Genomic DNA, 16,515 nt, shown 5'->3' with positions numbered 1-16,515 from the left:
GCCCTCACAAATCCTTGGTGGGAAACAACATGATAGATAGTTAACACTTCAAGTAGCAGCACCCTCTCGCCCTCCCCAGCTCCCCAGGGAATGGAGAATTTAGATCTGAGGCCTGGGGAGGGGGAGTTAGGGGAAGGGGAGGGGGAGCCTGAGGCCGGCTCCAGTCAGCCCCATTCCTCTTGGTTCTGGCATGTAGTTACACACAGGAGCTCGGCTGCCTTCTAGAACCTTCTACAGCCCGGCAAGTGACATTGACAACACTGTCTAGCATCTATGGAGTGTCCCTTAGTAGCTGTCACTCCTCACACACGGGGGCTTCAGAAAGCTTGTGAGAAACAAAGCTACAAGACAATGGGGTGTCGAGGCTCTCGTGGTATGTGGGGGCTCCCTTCAATCTGCAGCCCTCCAGCCACATGGGCCCCACCACCATTCCCCCTTCCGAGATGAGAAATGGAGCCTGGAGAGCTAAAGTGACACTCCTAAGATCACACAGTTGGGAAGTGCCAGAGCCTTCTGATGCCCCTTCCCAAACTGCCTCAGGTGGTGGACAGGGCATTTAACCAGGCAAGGACCCCCACCTGCCACCGGAGAGAGATGAGCTCCTGCCCTGCCCTCCCCCACGCGGCTCTGCCTCTCTGCCTCTGTACTTGAGGCCCAGGCTCGCTCCTTTCCTCTCCGGGGGTGGGTGGGGGGGGGGGCTGATCATTTCACTCCAGAAATGGTGATGATGGCTAGTGAGGAGTGGGGCATCAGCGGCTCAAGGAGGTTGCTAGCAGCCTGGGGCATGGAGTCGCAGGGCAGGGGTGTCAACTCCAGGCTCTGGTGTCAGTGTGGCCTGGCCCCCTGAGCTTCAGTTTCCACATCTGGGACCTAAGAGCTGTCAGAACCTGCGGGCAGCTCCCCTTGAAGTGGAAAGGCCCGAAGGGACTGCCTGGGGCCTGGGGGAGGTCTCCCAGGAGGACCCACTCAGCTGGACCCCACCAGGCCCCCACTGCCTGGTCCAAATTCTGCCCACACGCCACCGCGGTGACTCTGGACTCCGTTTCCTAAGTTGCACAGGGGAGACAACAGACCCATTGTTTCTGACCCACGTCCAGCAGATAGGGTTTTAGCCATGAATTATTTTTATTAACCAGGTGCACCTTCCAGAGCCTTGTGGGCACTCTGCTTCCTGGCAGGCAGCTGAAGGTGGAGATGGGTTGTCACAGGAGGGGACATATGCAGGCAAACAGCCACACACACCCCGCCCGGTACCAATATGGGGGAGGTACGGGAACCCCCCTCCCCACATATACACTGGTCTAAGACGTTCCCCAGAGAACTTCCTGCTGGTGGCAGGTGAGGGTGGGGCAGGGCACCAGCAGGAGACATGCACATACAGCCATGCCAGGCACACCCTGCCCCTGCTCGAGACAAATAGAAACAAAAACGAACCCTCACTGCCATGGAGTCGATGCCGACTCACAGCCACCCTACAGGACAGGGTACAACTGTCCCCGAGGGTTTCCGATACTGTGGCTCTCTCTTTACAAGAGTAGAAAGCCCCGTCTTGCGACTGGTGGTTTCAAACTGCTGACCTTGCGGTTAGCAGCCCAATTCGTAACCACAGTGCCACCAGGGCTCCAAGGGCAGGGTCCAGGAGGTTCCATCCCAGCTCTGCCTCCTCCATGCCTTGGGTCACCTCTCAGCCCTGCAGGGGCCTCCGGGTTTCACCCGGGAGGGGGTGGTCTCAGCACACTCCTTTATAGCCCCTCTGTGGGGGGCCTGGCCTGGTGCAATCCAGGTGGCCTGCACGTCCTTCTCTCTTCCCTGCGCCCCAATAGACACACACAGCTGGTCAGTCCAGCATCGCCCCAGCTGCCTCCTGGGCCTCAATAAGCTGCCCCCCTCTTTCCTCACAGCTCAGAACTTCCTCCCTTTATGCCCCCCCCCAACTAGCCCCCCGTGGTTGAGAACATGTACAGCAAGGACCATCTCAGGAGCAGGGGCAAGTTCTGCCCCAGCCTCACACCCAGCTACCCCTGGGGAAGCGGCAGCCCAGAAGTCTAAGCAGCCTCTAAGAGACCAGCCAGCCGCCAAGCCTAGAAATGCCAAGAGCTCCGTAGACGGGGCCTCCGTGCCCACAGGCTGTGCTCAAAGGCTTCTCGTGCATCCCCTCATCTGATCTCCCCAGCATCTCTAGGAGCTCACTGCAGCGTCCGCTGTACAGAAGAGAGAGGAAACCGGCCCCAGGTCGCACTGCTCCTGACAGCATGAGCCCAGGCAGGGGGCCCAGAACCTGAACCCTCCACTCCACGCTTTCAGGAAGCCCATCCCCTAACACTTCAGAAATGTCTGAGGCCAGTGGTCTGGTTCGGAGGGACCGTGGGGGTGCTCCCTGACTCTGTGCTGGGCTAACTGTGGGGTGAACACCAACAAAGCTGAGACACTCTGAGCTTTAAAGTTGAGAATAAAGTACCAAGGATAGGCTGTCCTGTAGGACAGTTCCCTGACGCCCACCTGCAGTCCCCACAGGAAGTCCTGGCATCCAGCCACACCCAAAGGCAGACCCGTGAGCTCTGGCGGGGACAATGCCCCCCAAGCCCACCTATCCAAGCCAGACCCTTTTCCCAGCCTCCTGGGCAGTGACAGGTAGCTCTGGGTCCCTTCTAGGGTGGCTCTCACATTTCTGGTCTCTGCAGACAGGTATCTGTCTGCTCCAAGACAGAACCTCCAGCCGAGACTGGCAGACACTGCTGCAGCCTGGCCGTTGGACAGAGCCCACCACGCCCTGGTGTGACCTGCCACTCCTCCCGCCCTCCCACTGACAGATTCTGCAGCCGTCATGGTGGCTCTCAGATTTACATGATGCCTCCCTCCCTGGCTCCTGACACACACACACACAATGCATCTAACCACATGCGTTTCTTCTATTCCAGAGATTTCACGGGGCATCCCGCATGTTATAAATCATCAAATGCATATCTGATACCACATCCAGTAGCCAGTTCCCTAGCCCTCCCCGCCCGCCACCATTGGCCGCTCCGATTGAAGCCACCCCAGTACAGCTCTCTGTCGCTGAACCCTGTGTCTGGGGCCCCCAGGCGCCTGCCCATCCCCCTCCTGGACAGGAACCACCCTGTGCCTCCCATACCCTCTGGGGCCTGGGACAGATCTGTTGCTGGACTAATGGGTCAATGAGGCTGGGCCCACTCGGCTCCCATGGGGTGGCGGGTCAGTCAGTGGGGACAGAGCGGGCGGCTGGGGGCAGCAGTTACTGTGGGCACAGCTTCTCAGAGTAGGCCATCAGTGCAGCATGGAGGACAGGGGCCTGGCTCGTGTCCAGAAAGGGATGGACGGGCCCTGTGGCATGTCTCCAGCCTCCAGCCCTGCCCTCATGAACTCCGTGCCCCCCTGACTAACAGCACCCCTGCACCGCACCTAGAGAGCAGATGCTAGCTCCCTTGGGCATGGTGGCCAAGGGCCTGGCCTCGACCATGCCCCTCCCTTGAGGAGGCTCAACACGGCATGTCAGATGAGGAGGTCCTGGGGCGCAGGGCTGTGAGATGAAGCCCTTGACCCCTTCTCTAGGGCACGCCCACCCTTGTCCTCAGTGGGGCAGGGCCCTGCCTCTCAGCCCCAGCTTCCCCACTTCTAAGAAAGCCCAAACTGCTCCTTCGTGGGCTGTTGTTAAGATTCATTAATTGGCTAATTAAAGTATGAAAACCCTGCTCTTTGGGTGGGTAACTCTAAAGAGGTGATCGACTAGGGCAAAAACTAAGAACCATGAATAGACCTCCTCCAGGCAGTCGGCCTGGATTGGGTCCCCTGAGCCCTGCATCTCCAACCCTGTCACCAAACCTTCCTGGAGAGCGGCAGAAAGGCTGCGCTCACCTCTGCCGGAGCTGCTCCGAGGAAGCAGAGCCTCTCAGACTCTTCTTAGGCAGGAGGGCGCACAGGGGGTGGGGTGTGGGGGGACCCCTTTCACAGATAAGGCGCTGGGGCTCTCACACACAGTACTGGGCCTGGACCTTGAGCCTATGGTCTCAGCTAACCCCTGCCTTCTGCGGGCGGCCAGGCCCAGGTGGAGGGCCAGGTAGCCCCACCCTGGAAGCCCCTGCTGCTGCCGCACAGGCCCGGGGGCAATGCCACCTCCCGGCTTCACACCCTTCTACTCCCTTCCGTGCACGGAGGTGAGGCTGACTCGGCAGACACACTTGGGCTCTGTAATGCCGATTTAAAACCAGAGACCCTCCCAGGGATCACATGCCAGCTTGGTCTCCCTGGAGCTGGAGTCAGAGGGGATGCAGGAAGTGGGGAGGGGGGCACAGAGCAGAGGGCAGGGTCTGCCTTGGCCACCCCTCATTTAGGAGTGCCCGACAGGCACTGGAATCATGTCCCCAAAATGCTTACAAGCAGACCCCTAAGGCCAGAGCACCCCTGGCCTCAAGCGGCGCCCTGACCACCTCACCTGAATGACCCTCAATTCTGTGTCCTCTTTAGTAAGGGCCCGAGACTCACACCCCCAGGGCCACAGCAGCTACTCCCGCGGCTGTCCCTCAGCAACATAGCCCCGGCCCCTCAGAGCAAGGAGCAAACCGTCTGTCCACGTCTTTATGTGGCAACTCAACAGCAGCCCTCCGCCGGCCCCCACCACCACCGCCCTGGATAGCCAAAGGATGGAGGAGACAGAAGGAGGTAGAGGGAGGGGCTGAGGAGAGAGACCCTGGGCCCTGTCCGGCACGGGCCTGGTCCACCAACACAGACAGGGCGTGCTTACCTTGGGGGAACGCGGTGGGCTCAGGGCTCCTCAGCAGACACCTGCAGAAAAAGGGCAAGGAAGGGGTGAGAGAAAGACACATGGGGGCCCTTCCTCAGACTCCTGGACCCAGGACCACTCCTGTCCCCACCTCACCTGGTCTCTGCTCAGTGGGGCTCTGGTGCCCCCAGCAGGAGGACCAGGAGGAGCCCTGAGCCGCCCAAGTGCAGCCGGCTACACGCCCAGTCAAGGCTACTTTCTGTGCAAGCACTGGGCTGCAGCCGACCTGGAAGGGGTCACAGCAGGGGTCAGGAGGGACACACTCACAGACCGGGAGGGCAGTCAGCAGGACACACACGGGTGACTCTCAAATCCTCCCACCCCCACCCCCCCAGGGTCAGCGACAGGAAGCGGGTGCCCAGGCCCTCTCCGGCCTCCGACTGGAGCCTGTACCCCGGCCCAGTCTTGGCGGCTCATCCTGTGGCGAGTCAGTCTTTCCCCCTCACTCACGGTGCTTGGTCTCCCCACCAGCAGACAAGGGCAGCAGCCCTTACACTTGAGTGAGCATCGGAATCCCCCGAATCCCACCGTGTGGGGGCTCCCCCCACCGGGTTTAGGCGGTCTGAGGGGAGACCAGAGAACCTGCCCTTCCAGCAGGCTCCTGGGCGGTGCTGATGCTGCCCTTGGCGGAGATCGAACTCCAAGAGCCACTGGTTAGGAGCCGTGTCCAGCCTGCCAAACACAGCCCTCACCCTCCAAAAGGGAGTGGGCAACTAGGGGACCACAGGCACTCACACCCCTCTGACTCAGTCCCCACGGCAGGAAACGGGCCACACCAGCACTAGAGATCTGACCAGGGGCAGTGCAGCCAGGGAAGGCTTCCTGGAGGAGGTGGAAGCCTACATGATCACTTTTACGTATGAGTCTTTTAAAAAAATAGTTTAACGTGGTTTTGTTATAGTAAAAATATGGATAGCAAGACATTTGCCCATTCAACATGTGTCCTGTGCTCAGCTCCGTAACATGACTTATGCTCACTCCTCTGCTGCAGCAGTTCTCAACCTGTGGGTCTCGACCCCTCTAGGGGTCGAAAGAACCTTTCACAGGGGTCGCCTGATTCATCACAGTAGCAAAATGACAGTCATGAAGTAGCATCGAAAACAACGTTTATGGTTGGGGGGTCACCACAACATGAGGAACTGTATGAAAGGGTCAGAGCTTGAGGAAGGTTGAGAACCACTGTCCAACAACCTTCTCCATGATCTGTTTCCAAAATGTCTTCATCATCCTTAACGGACACCCAGTGCCCCTGAAGAACTAACTGTTCCTTCCCCGCTTCTTCCAGCCCCAGTAGGCACTCATAAGCTTGGGTCTCCAGGTTTTTGCCAGTCAGGGGTCTCTCAGAGAACTAGACTCGTACACTGTGTATCCTTTGGTGCCCTATGTCTCTTCACTCGCCCCACCATGTTCTGTAGGGTTCATCGGTGCACCAGAACACCCTTCTCTTCCTGGCTGCATAGTATTCCACCATGTGGTGAGAGCATGTATCCAGTGTCTTACTCGATAAGCAATGCCGGAGCATGTTCTTTGCTGAACATGGAGACATCCACACACCCACTCCTGCGTCCAGTGCCCTCCCCAGAGATTAGGACCACCCTCCCTTGGGAATCACACTTGCACTGCCCACTTGTGTCCATGGGCAGAAAGGTGACCAGTGTGTGTATGTAAGTATATGGTGGGGGGATCACAGTCTCAGTGCCGATGGGTGACCTCTCCCTGTCCACGCAGAACCCTAAGTTGTCCCTGCCAGGGCTCACTGCACACTTACTATGTGCCACACGCTGGGCTGCGGGGACCCCACGACCCCATGGTGTGTGTCGGGGAGCAGGGGGGGGTACACAGCTATCACCTCTGTGGAAGCACCTCGCCAGGTCCCTCCCCCTCAAAAACGCTGGGTGGGTTCAAACCCCCCAGCCTTTTGAGTTCGCCGCTGAGCGCTTAACTGCCTGCGCCACCAGCCCCCTTCTGTAGCGTCACATAAGCACCCATCTGATTTTTGTGACAGCCCCATCAGATGGGTGCTGTTCTCAGTGCGGGCTTTGCAGACCGGAAAGTTAAGGCCCACTGTCGGGGTCGGGAGCCTGCCTGAGCACACCCCGTGTGCTTTCACCCTGGTGACCACCACAGACGCAGAACTTCAGTCACTGGGCCCAGGCGGCCAGCGACAGGGCAGGCCTTCCGGGTGCCACGGCGCCCCGTGAAGCCCTCCTCATCTCTCCACCCAGACCCCCAGAGAGGAGCGCTGAGGGGCTTCAACTTTGTTTTTTATTTTCTTGCAAACATGGTTGAGGGAAAAACAAAAACCAAGTACCCTACCTCTTTGGGCATGTGGGCAAATATGTTTCTGGGGTCCATAACTAAAGGCTAGTGAGGTAGTTAGTTTATTGTGCCAACCTGGCTGATAAACACCTGTGGGGTTAATTGAAGGGCGGAGAGATAAATGGCTCGGTGAGCCTCGCCTTTCTAGTTCTCGGGTCTCTTGTTTTGTGATGGTCGGACCAGGGTGCAGCTGCCTTAGCCAGGTCCCTGCTTCAGCTGGCAAGGCTCACTTCCTGCAAGACATCCCCAAGGAGAAGCCCCATGGACCTACCCCGATGCAGCCCTGGGTGCTGGAGCAGCCACGTGGAGACCCCTGCCAGCGCTGAGATGCTTACACGCTCACTGATTCAGCTTTCCTCCTGCAGTCGGCATCATGTCTGCTTTGTGAGGAGGACTTTGTGGATTGGTGTCGGACATAAGGGTTAATGGGTTAATGTTGGACTTGTGGGTTTGGGCAGCACTGGGTTGGGATGTTTTCTTGATGCACACTTAACCTTTATATAAAACTCTCTCTTTTACATGAGTTTCTGTGGATTTGTTTCTCTAAAGTACCCAGACTAACACAGCTAGGCTCTAGGGTTTACGCATTGTAAATTGAGACGCTCACTGCCGAATTGCCCTCCAAAGACAGACATCTGTGCCCATGTCCTTCCCTCACAGAGCTCCTCCTCAAGAGCATTTGCCCCCTTTCCTGAGCACCTATTCCGGACTAGTCTAGCAACCTGTGGGTCGTCATCTACAGTTGACAGATGAGGTAACTAAGGCACCAAAGTGGAGCTGCTTGCCCCAAAGGTCACACAGCAAGTGAAGGCCATGCAAATTTGCCACAATCCTGCGACTGAGAATCAGAAGGGAGGGAGGGGAAAAGGGGAAAGAGGAAGGAATTCCTTGGCTCCATTTGCCCTTCTAATTTTCTGCTAAACTTTACAGTAAAAGGAGTCCGGGTGGCACAGAGACGGTGCTCTCTACTCCCGGGAACAGCTACTGTCTGGGAAACCCATGGGGGCAGTGCTGCCCTGTCCTGTAGGGTTGCTGTGAGTCAGCATCGACTCTGAGGCATTGGCTTTATGGTTTGGTGATATAGCGGGTTATGTATTGGGCTGTTAACCACAAGGTCAGCAGTTCTAAACCACCAGCTGCTCCACGGGAGAGAGGCAGGCTTTCTACTCCCCCCCACAGTGACGGTCTCGGAAACCCACAGGGGCAGCCCTACCCTGTTCTGTAGGTCGCTGTGACTCAACATCCACTCGATGGCGGTGAGCTGGGCTCTTTCGGCTTTTGATAGTAAAACTCAAGAGCGTGTCCCATTCTCCCCGGATTCCTCTCCAGCTGGGATCCTGTCCCTGCGCTTCCACAAAACGGCTCTTTTCAAGGTCCCCGGGAACCTCCGCGTTGCCAAACCAGTGGGCACTCTTATCTTCCTGGTTGGAGCTCTGGGCTGCACCTGACGGCCCACTGCTCCCTGCACCCGGAGAGGCTTTTGCCCCATCTTCCCAGGGCTCGGCCGCTTCCGAGCATCCTCGCAGGCCTCCCTCCCAGCTGTCTTCTCTGTCCCTCTTACCCTGCCTCCCTCCAAATGCCCAAGGGGGCCCCCAAGCGCTGCCTGGTCCCATGCCTTCAACCTCAGTCACCCGGGACAGCTCCCAGGCCTCCCTTCCAGCCAGGTCTTCTCCTGCACACCAGCCACCCCCACCCGGCCCTTTGGTCATTCCCACTGGTCGGCAAACAGCCGCGTCCCAAGCAAAGCTCTTCATTTTATGCTCAAATGAGGTCACCCAGGTCTTCCCTTGGCTGTTTAGTCAAGCCTCTGTGTCAGCCTCGATTCTCGTGTCCTCCCCTGGCCCTCCCCACACACACACACACCACACCACCCCCCCTATACCCAAGCCACCAACAGGCCCTCTCAGTTCTACCTACAAAACAGGAGTCGGGCTGGCCACTCCTCCAGCTTCTCTGCCCACCTGGGCAGCTCCTTGCTGGCTGAGCCCTTGCTTAACACCGCTGGCCCCAAACTGTCCCGCCCCAAAATGATGGCACATAGCAGATGGGCCACAGAGGAGGGGTCTCCGCAGCCATATGGAGAGTGAAGTCCAGACCACCCGGCCCTCCGAGGCCAGCCCCCCTCCCTCCTCCACGACCCACCTCCCTCCCCCTCTGGCCTTTGAGTCTGGTCCGGCTCCAGTCTTTGAGTGTTTGATTTGTTCTGTTCAAGCAAGAGGCCCTTAGAGAGGCACGGCGCACCCCACCCTCTCCCATATTTTTCCTGGCGTCTACCCCTTTATCATTGTCACATAAACCAGTGGTGGGAGGATCTTATCCACCTCCTCCTCCTTCTTCCCTCCATCCCAGGGTGAGGGCAATGCCCAGCACGGTCAGAGTAGTGAAAGAAATGGATGAGTGGATGGATGGGTGGATGGATGGGTGGATGGATGGGTGGATGGATGGGTGGATGGGCAAAGTGAATAGGCTCTATATAGGTCCAAAGCCTGTGCGCTTAGTCCCTATACAAATGGCTTCTAATCTGCAGAAGTGGGAAGGAGTCCAGGGCTCTCCCAGAGAACAGGGACTTCCTGAGCAAAGGCAGGTAGGTGTGAGCAAGGCTGAGCCCAGACCAGCTGGAGCAGCGGCTGCCCCACTGGGAAGCAGTCGGGCTTGAGGCCTCCTTGGGAAGGCAGGCCCAGCAGCCCCCCACCCCAGAGACATCTGAGGATCTCACACCTGCCAACCTGCCCCATTTGGGTGGGAGCCTTAAGGGGCAGGCAGCAGCTGAGCGGGGCTGGCAAGGGGCCAGGATGCCTGCCAACAGCTGGCACTGCTGCCAAGCAGCCAAGTAATCTTGTTAGCCGGCGGAAATAGGTCCGGGGAGCTTTTTCCCTTCCCTCCCGCTTTCTCTCGCTTCCCTCCTCACCCCTCCTCCCAACCCCTCAGAGCTGCAAGACTCGGAAGATTGATCTTTGCCTGAAACGGAGGAGATAACTCGATATAATGAACTCCACCATTCCTCCTGCTGTTTGGAGCTCTTAAAAAATTTAAAAGTACTAGGGACAAAAGAGCTTGTCCGCAGGGCTCTCTCTGTGGCCGCCCCTCCCCTTGAAGCCCCCAGCCCCGCTCCTGCCTCCCCTAGGCCTCCATCTGCCTCCTTCCTCTTCCCTTGGGATGTCTTGATGGAACAGAGGTTAAAAATATCCCCTTTCTCTTGCAGGTTTTAAAAATAATTTTGGTGAGGTCAGGGCTGGATCCACCAATCGTCCGGCCTCCCACAGACTCCGCCCCCATGGCTGCCCCCACTCCCCAGAGTCCCCAGCCAGCCCTGGGGTGACAAGTTGGCTCCGTCCACCTCTTCTCTGTGCATTTCCAACAGGAGCCAGCGAGCCCAGTCTGCACACTGAGGCGCGGCCAGAGCCAGCTTTGTCCCTACAAACAGCTCTGCCAGAGCCACCCAGGACACACAAAGGGCACAGCTCAGCTGGGAGCCTGCGGCGCTGCCCCCACCTGGCTGGAGGTCTGCCCACCCTGCCACCCCAGCAGCCCTGCTCCCCCAGCCTGGGGCTTTCAGGCTCCAGCCCTGCACAAGGCCGTCCATCACGGGGGCACCTGCTCAGGGCCAGGCACTGGGTGAGAGGGGAACTGGGGAGTGCCCAACCCTGCCCATCCCTGCCATTGGTGGCAGAGGTAGGCAGTCAGTGGTCATACTGGGGGGTTACATGCTGGGCATCCTGAGCATGGGTGGGCTTCCCCCAGGAAGCATCCTGGGAGCAGAGCTCTGAAGGGTGACCAGGAGACCATCAGGCAGCGGGGATGCAGAAGGCTCCCGGCATTATGAGGTGGGAGGGTCCCAGGCGTGAGCCCCTCTGCTGGGCACTCTCTGCCTGATGCCGGGATTCCTTATCTATATCCCAAGGCCCTTCCCTGCCTGCTTTATGCCCCCAACTCCTCTCACCATTGCAGGAGCGGCTCACGTGGGTCAAATGAGTGGCTCCCACGTGCTCCCCACCTGGCGACAACCATACTGGCCTGCCACTGGGCATCACAGGCCTGTTGCCCAGTGTTGTACAAGTACAGTGTGCCCCGTGCTTGCTCGGGGTCAGAGCAGTCCCAAGGAGCAGGAAGCAAATAGGGAGCAGCGCCGGGCGGGAGGATCAGGGAGAGCCACCTGGAGGGAGTGGCTGGGGTCTGCAGAGTGAGGGTCTGGGCAATAGGGTGGGTCCAGGGAAGTAGGCACAGAGGGTCTGGAAAGGCACCCAAAGTCTGAGGCCTGCCGAGGCGGACCCTGACCCGCCATCCCAGAGGGGTCCAGGGGAGCTGAGGGAACTGAGCCTCAGAGTGCACGGCTGCTTGGCCGGGCCACGCAGCAGGGCCACAGGGACTAGGGAATGCAGCCAAAGGCCAGTGGGCTTCCTCAAGCAGTCATCACCCCCCACCCCACCTCCATCCCTTTCCTGGCCCTCCAGGCACCCTGAAAATCAGGCCGCCACCTCACCAAGTGACAGACAGCCCAGGGAGGGCACAGGAGGCCAGAGGAAGCCCAGGGTGGGCACAGGAGGCCAGGGGAACCACCCAAACCTGGCCTCTCCTGCTGGTTCTCCAAGGAGACCGTGCCAGCCTGGGGGAGGTATCCCGCCCAGCTAACTCCTCAGAAAGCCCCAGGTTCGCTTCTCTGCCCTCCAGGGCTGCCAGCCTAGCCGAGCTGCTGGGCCCAAGAACCCTCAACTGAGCCTTGACGGAAACAACCCTCTCCCCACCCACTCTCCACTATCCTGGACCCGTCTCAGGTTCTCAAGCCTCCTAAGGAGGTGGGCTGTGATCCGCAAGGTCAGCAGTTTGAAACAACCAGCTGCTCCTCCGGGAGAAAGACAGGGCTTTCTCCTCCAGTTAGTCTTGGAAACGCACAGGGAGGCTCTCCCCTGCCATATAGGGTCGCTACGAGTCAGTACTGACTCGACGGCAGGGGGGAGTGACCTCTGGGACCGAGGTCCTACTCTATCCGGCTCTGTTGCATCAAGGACACAGCACACGCGAAGGACTCTTGTTCCAGAGAGGTCCCCACCCCTCCCACTGCCCCTGCTGAGGCCCATATCCTAGGCTCAGAATCCTGAGAGTGGCCAGAGAAACAGAGTCTGGCTTCCCAGGAGAAGCAGCTGGGGGCTTCACAGGCTCCACTGTGGCCAGCCTCTCCCCGGAGCCCACTCAAGCAACTGAAGGGCCCTGCCTGACCTTGTGGTCCCACAGACAAGCAACTTCCCACCTCAGCTTCCCTGACAGCCTCCCTGGGGGCTGCGGGCTCTGCAGGCAGCAGCTGCGGGCTCTGCGGGCAGCAGGTGCAGGGAAGCAAAGTGGAGCCAGGCTCTCCCACTCCCCACCCTATTCCGGGGCCAACACCCTGGTCCCCCACACACACCCAAGAAGCCCACTACTCCACCCCATTCCGGGGCCAAAGTCCTGCGCCCCCCAACCCCAACCCCACAAACCCAGGAAGCCTCAGTGAGACTATCCAAGCAAAGAATCCTTAAGACCTCAGCTGAGCCAGAGAGGAGAGGGGTCTGGAGGAAAGAGGGATCAGGGAAGGAGAGGTCCTGGGAGGGAGACAGGTGGAGAGGGGCTTGGGTCACACCTAGTGGCAGAGCCTCAACTGCCAGGTGGGCAGAGATGTTGGACGTCACCCTCTGTCCCCAGAAGCTCCATGAGCTGACCCAAGCAGAGGACTGGGGCCTTCGCATAATTACAGGGCAGAGGGGCTGCTGCAGTTCTGTGGGTCAGCCATGTAGAAGAAGCTGCTGTAGGACTGTGTGGGGTTGGTGTGCCTTCCTAAGCCTCTGAGAAGGCCCAGGCTGGCTCTGCCCAGGCCCCCCAAGGCCAGCCAGAGCTGCTCCAGCCCAGCACTGTGCCTTCTGCCCCCAGGGGCTCTGAAACTAATAATCAGAGCAAGGACATGGCTCCCCCAAGACACTCAACTGGCACAGGGTGGAGGCAGAATTCAAGCCCAGGTCTGCATGACTCTAAAGCTGTTAACCGGGAGACTCAAACAGAAACAGGGATGGCCCTCTTCTGTCTGAGAGGTAAGCACCACAAGAGACCACCACTCCCAGGTGAATGGCAGGGGACACCAGGGAATCCATGAACCACCGCCAACCCAAAGCAGACGCACTGTTGCTCAGTCTGTAATGGCGGACCTGCCCGGCAGAGCCCAGCTACCCATAAGGTTTCTGAGGCTGTCAATCTAGACTGAAGCAGACTGCCGCAGCTGTTCCCCTCAGAGCAATGGGTGGAGTTCATACTTAGCCCACTATCCATGGCAATCAGGGACACCAAATCCCAAGGCCGTCCCTCGCTCGAGGAGCATGGGACACAGCCAGGCACCTCTGTCAGACACGGGACAGCAGGGAGTGTGAGAATTCTGGAAGGCCGGTGGGGGCTAGTGCAACAGTTTGAATGTCCAGGGGTCCCAGCATAGCCTGGGTGTTCTCTCGGCCAGCTCATGGACCACCAGGAGAGAGTTTTGGGGCCCGGCGGGGGCTGGAGAAGGGCTCATCAGGGCTGCGAGCACCACACCTCACCCACGGCCTGGACCGTGCTTCCTAAGCAGCAGCGAGCAACAGAAATCTGGTGGAAACACGGAGAGATGGGGCATCCTACTGGAAGGGCAGGGGGTGGGCCCGCCACCTCACTGCTTCCCGAGGCCCCCCCTCTGTCCCTCAGACCAGATAGAGACAAACCGGAGGGGCCTCTGCCTTGCTGGGAAAGCTTGGGCAGGTCCTCCTCCTCTCTGAAGGAGCCAGCCTCAGTGATACAATGGTTAAGCGCTCTGCTGCTCACCCAAATGTCAGTGGTTCAAAACCAGCAGCCACCAGGGAGAGGGGAGGGGGGTGGCCTGGTGAGCTGCTCCACAGACCAAAACCAAGCACACTGCCCTCGACTCGATGCCAACTCACAGCGGCCCTGGCATACAGGACAGAGCTGCCCCCAGGGGTTTCTCAAACCTCTGACATCAAGTCAATTCCAAGTCATAGTGACCTTACAGGACAGTGCAGCACTGTCCCTGTCCTGAGACTGTAACTGCCAGTTCCTGTGTCCGCCCTGGAGATAATACTGCCACCTCCTCCACCCCACCAGCCTGGTTACTCTAGCCCTCACCCCATACAACACCCAGGACCCGCAGTCTGGCCGCAGGCTGGAGTAGACCTGGAGGGGAGACCTGCCACCCTGCACTCTGGTACAGGACCCTGGCTGGGGAGGGGGGCGGGCAGGGTGGCCTGCCCCGGGGAACAGCAAGGCCCCCTACCCCTCCAGAAAGCACAGGCGGCAGCTGGCCACACCTGAAGCTAACGTGATGGCTGACACCATTCAGGAAGCAGCCACAGGCAGCTCCCAGGGCAGGGGGGTGGGGGAGGGCGCACCTGGTGGGAACGGCCATGGGCACGCTCAACTCGTATCCCCAGAGGCTCTTCCCGAGGCCTGGACCCTCACGTCCCCTCCTGCATGCCTGCCCATGATCCTTCACCGGGAAACCCCTCACTTCCCAGGAGCAGGAGGGGGCCAGCCGGCACTGACCCCCAGGCTGGGCTTTACCCACGCTCGCTGGCCAGGGAGTGCTCGGAACAAAGCGCTGATTGCATTCACGAGACCCTGACCCACCTGTGCGCAGAGCGGTGGGAGCCTGGAGGGGGCAGCCGGAAGGCAGGAGAAACGGCAGAAAATCTGCCTCGTCCGCCCCCAGCGTCTCCCCAGGGCTTCCGCCTTGCCAGAACTGTCACCATCAGAGGAAACGGGGTCCCGCGGGGGTTCAGGGGACTGAAGTCTCCTATGAAAGTGGGACTCTTCCCGAGAGAAGCCAGAGCCACCGTGATCATCCACCTCCATGCCAGGGTCATGGGGATCACATATTATGTACCAGCGACTGGTGACAACATGGAGGCTCCGAGGGCACCTGGCTGGCCAAGGGCGGAGTGGAGATTTGAACGTGGGTGCAGCTGGACAGACTCACTGCTGCCCCGGGATGCTGCTCCAGCACCTCACTGGGGTCCCGCTAACAGCCTCCGTGCAAGCCACTGCACACCTCCCAGACCCCCAGGCAGCACTGTGGGCCCCTCCTGTACTAAGGGGCAGTCCCGAGTCCCTTATTAGTGAGGAGTCCGTCACTCACCTTCTCTCTGCCAGTGAGCTGGGCCCTCCAGGGAGGATGAAACTCAGGCCAGGGCTCCGCCGGGGGTCTGGTGAGGGGAGTGAGGAGGAGGTGGAACAAGCTTCTCTTGACCACCTGCTAGAGGGCGGACCCCTACCTCTCATTTCACTCTTACACGCAACAGCCGGGGGCAGGTCATGTTCTACCACGCCACAGAGCGAGCAGCGGTGGCTGAGTGGTAGAACTTGCAGCTTCACTGGGAAACCCGGGTTTGACTCACAGCCAGTGTAGCTCAAGTGCAGCCTCCGCCTGCCGGTGGGGAACATGACCTAGTAGAGTGGCTAGACTAAGGCAGATTAGAGCGAACAAACAGCGCCGGTCTACTCCCAAACTCCGCTGAGGAACATCCTGTGGATTATAAAGTCTGATTGGCAATTAATCACAGAGCGGGTGCACGTGATATTTAGGTCTCGCGTTAACTTGGCTTGGCCAGGATCCTCAGTGAGGCCTCCCCTCAATCAGCCCCACCCATGGTGGACTTTGCTGCAAGCATGCACGCAGTTGTGGGAAGGTTAGGGTGAAGAGCCACCCGCTCAATCAGATCCGAGCTCACGTCCAACTGAAAAGAGGTTCCCTAGGGAGTGTTGTTGACGCCTACTTAAGCACACTCTATGAGAATGCTTCTGCCCTTCTTGCCGGCCCAAATCTCGCGTCTGGTTTTGGGGAGCAATGAGAGGCTTGCCATTTGGCCGGCTGGCCTTGGATTCATTCCACTCTACAGCCACCAGCCTGACTTGTGCCTCTGCCCCACCAGCCTGTCCTGCTGCCTGGCTCATCTGCCTGCGCTCTAGTTAGTTAGACCCGGCAGCTACTCAAGTCAGGAAAAGCCTCCAGCTTAACATCTGACCCACAGAACTGAGTCAGACTGGACTTAATAGCTTTGTGGTAGTTACATAATCCGGTGTCAATTTGGGACTTGAGAGGATTAAGAGTGAAGGGGTGGAGTCTACTCCGTCAATAGGGTCAGAGCCAAGGAAGCCTCTGTGTGGGCATGGCCCTCTCCTGAGGATTCTGGGAACTCCTGCTTTCCTCCTTGGAGGCAGGAGACACGCTCTCTCTCTCTCTCTCTCTCTGCTCACTCCCTGACTGACACTCTACTGGTAAGACACATGGCACTATGCTGATAGACTCCATGCCCTGGGAATTGAAGGAGCCACGTGGAGACCCCTGCCAGTCCTGAGATACTTCTACCACCACTGGATCCATAAGACTTTTCACC

The 16,515-nt window shown here is 59.0% G+C and overlaps 1 protein-coding gene across 1 annotated transcript in view; it reads right to left on the bottom strand.

Annotated features, from left to right (window-relative positions):
- LINGO1 (leucine rich repeat and Ig domain containing 1) overlaps positions 1-16,515 on the bottom strand; it is a 198,434-nt gene that overhangs the window by 125,597 nt on the left and 56,322 nt on the right. The window contains exon 2 of the mRNA XM_045285847.1: positions 4,760-4,800. The gene's annotated coding sequence lies outside the window, so the exon portion shown is untranslated. The remainder of the gene's footprint in view (positions 1-4,759; positions 4,801-16,515) is intronic.

This window comes from Echinops telfairi, unplaced genomic scaffold, assembly GCF_000313985.2.
Source record: "Echinops telfairi isolate 266 unplaced genomic scaffold, ASM31398v2 ScPeMD7_7475;HRSCAF=8513, whole genome shotgun sequence".
Lineage (NCBI taxonomy): Eukaryota > Metazoa > Chordata > Mammalia > Afrosoricida > Tenrecidae > Echinops > Echinops telfairi.
This window is presented reverse-complemented; position numbering and strand designations above follow the sequence as displayed.